This window comes from Salvelinus sp. IW2-2015, unplaced genomic scaffold, assembly GCF_002910315.2.
Source record: "Salvelinus sp. IW2-2015 unplaced genomic scaffold, ASM291031v2 Un_scaffold2351, whole genome shotgun sequence".
NCBI classification, from domain to species: domain Eukaryota; kingdom Metazoa; phylum Chordata; class Actinopteri; order Salmoniformes; family Salmonidae; genus Salvelinus; species Salvelinus sp. IW2-2015.
Window position 1 is genome coordinate 99,096 of NW_019943676.1, and position 2,219 is coordinate 101,314.

A 2,219-nucleotide genomic window follows, 5' to 3' on the forward strand; every position below is an offset into this window, starting at 1 on the left:
AGAGAAAGAGAGAGAGAGAGCATATTTCTTTAGTGGGGGGGGGGGCTGGCATAACACTTTGTTATCTCAAGCATGCGTGTGCATGTGTCTGTGTGTATTTGATTACCGTGTGTGTGTGTGTGTGTGTACAGGGCTAACGTGTGTGTGTGACAGTAACTAACGTGTTATTATTCACCCAGGCTATGCCGGCACAGGAACAGCAACCTCTGTGTTAACACAATGTATCGATCCAGGCTCAAATAGCTGGAGAATGGGGTAATGTTTAAAAAGACAAGGGAGGTTTGGAGGGAGGGATGCTGATTGTAAGAAATTCTGATGGTGTGTGTGTGTGTGTGTGGGGGGGGGGGGGGGGAGCAGGATATGACCAGGCCTCTACTCTGAGTCAGTATTTGGCAAAAAGCAACAACAGAAAACTTCTGACTTGGAATCAGATGAGAAAAAAGTCACTCTGGGAAATCAATGTCAAATTCTAAGGGATGTTGATTCTAGTAAGAATTGTCTGGTAGTAGACTAGAGTAGCATCTTTATTCAGCTGTTAACTTTTGACCAGGTTACAATAGAGTTACAGACATTACTAAAGGACCAATGACAGCCTATTATAGCAACCTGGTCTGACAAGCTTTGTGTCTTATCTGCTGCCATGGAGCCATGAAACCTGTTGATTAGAGGATGCTGACAATGTCTGACCCTAACAACAGTCCCAAACCTCCCTCAACACACAGGTCCAGACCTCCACCCTCAACACACAGGTCCAAACCTCCACCCTCAACACACCAGGTCAAACCACTCCACTCCAAACTCCACCTCAACACACAGGTCCAAACCTCCACCTCAAAACACAAGGTCCAAACCTCCACCCTCAAACAACAGGTCCAATCCTCATCAACCACAATTCACACCACCCTCAACACACAGGTCCAAACCTCACCCTCAACACACAGGTCCAAACCTCTCACCCTCAACCACACAGGTCCAAACTCTCTCACCCTCAACACACAGGTCCAAACCTCCACCTCACACACGGTCCACTCACCTCACAGGTCAAACGCTCCACCTCAACACACAGGTCCAAACCTCCACCCCAACACACAGGTCCAAACCTCCACCCTCAACACACAGGTCCAAACCTCCACCCAACATCACACAGGTCAACTACCACCCTCAACCACAAGGTCCAAACTCCACCTCAACCACCAGGTTCCAAACCTCCACCCTCTAAACACACAAACTCCAGCAAAAGTCAAACTCCACTCAACACACGGTCACACTCCACCCAAAATCAACCCACCCCAACACAAGGTCAAACCTCCACCCTAACCACACAGGTCCAAACCCGTCCACTCCTCCACCTACACCAGGTTCCAAACTCTCACCTCAACACACAGGTCCAAACCTCTCCACCCTACAAGTCACAGGTCCAAACTCTCACCTCAACAACAGTCCAACCTCCACCCTCACATCACAGGTGCAAACTCACCTTCCACAACAGGTTCCAACCTTCTCTCTCACCCTCAACACAGGTTAAATCACCTCAGCAAGGTCCAAACCTCACCTCACATCACAGGTTCAAACTCACATCAACAACAACAGGTCAAACTCTCACCTCAAAACACGGTTCCAAACCTACCTCACACATGTCGGTTCGCAAATCTTCTATCCTCAACCAAGGTCCAAACTCTCCACCTCAACACATCTGGTATGAGAGTGTACATCTGCTTCGTCATGATTCATTCATCTGCTGTCATGATGGTACAATCTGCTGGTCATGATTGTACATCTGCTTGTCATTGATGTACTCTCTGTCATGATATACCATTGCTGTCATCAATATCATTGTGTTAATGATGTACATCTGCCTGGTCTGATAATATCTGCTGTATGAATGTTACAATCTGCTGTCAATGGATATTCATCCTGCGCTGTCATGATATTTCATTTGGCTTGTCATGATTTTTCATCTGGCTGTTCATGTCTTTTCAGAAACAAATTATTCTTTCCCTCTTCTTTTTTCTATTTTATTATTATTCCTCTCTCTTTTAAATATTCCTCTCCCGTCTCTTATTTTTCCTCTTTCCCTCTCTCTCGGTCTCTTTTGTTCTTCGCTTGCAGCGCCCTCCTCCTCTCTCTTTCTCCCTCCCTACCGTCCATCTCACCTCTGTTCTTCTCCATTTTGCCCCATACCAGGCTCACTTCTGCTTGAGCAGGGGACGGCTTGAAAG

At 46.9% G+C, this 2,219-nt stretch overlaps 1 long non-coding RNA gene across 1 annotated transcript; it reads right to left on the reverse strand.

The window, feature by feature from the left end:
- Nucleotides 1–705: 705 nt before the first annotated feature.
- Nucleotides 706–1,136, reverse strand: LOC139025194 (uncharacterized). Its single transcript, XR_011476663.1, has 3 exons — nt 1,081–1,136; nt 805–858; nt 706–764 (listed from the first exon to the last, which is right to left on the reverse strand). It is a non-coding gene; the product is annotated as an uncharacterized lncRNA (long non-coding RNA).
- Between the last annotated feature and the right edge of the window lie 1,083 nt (nt 1,137–2,219).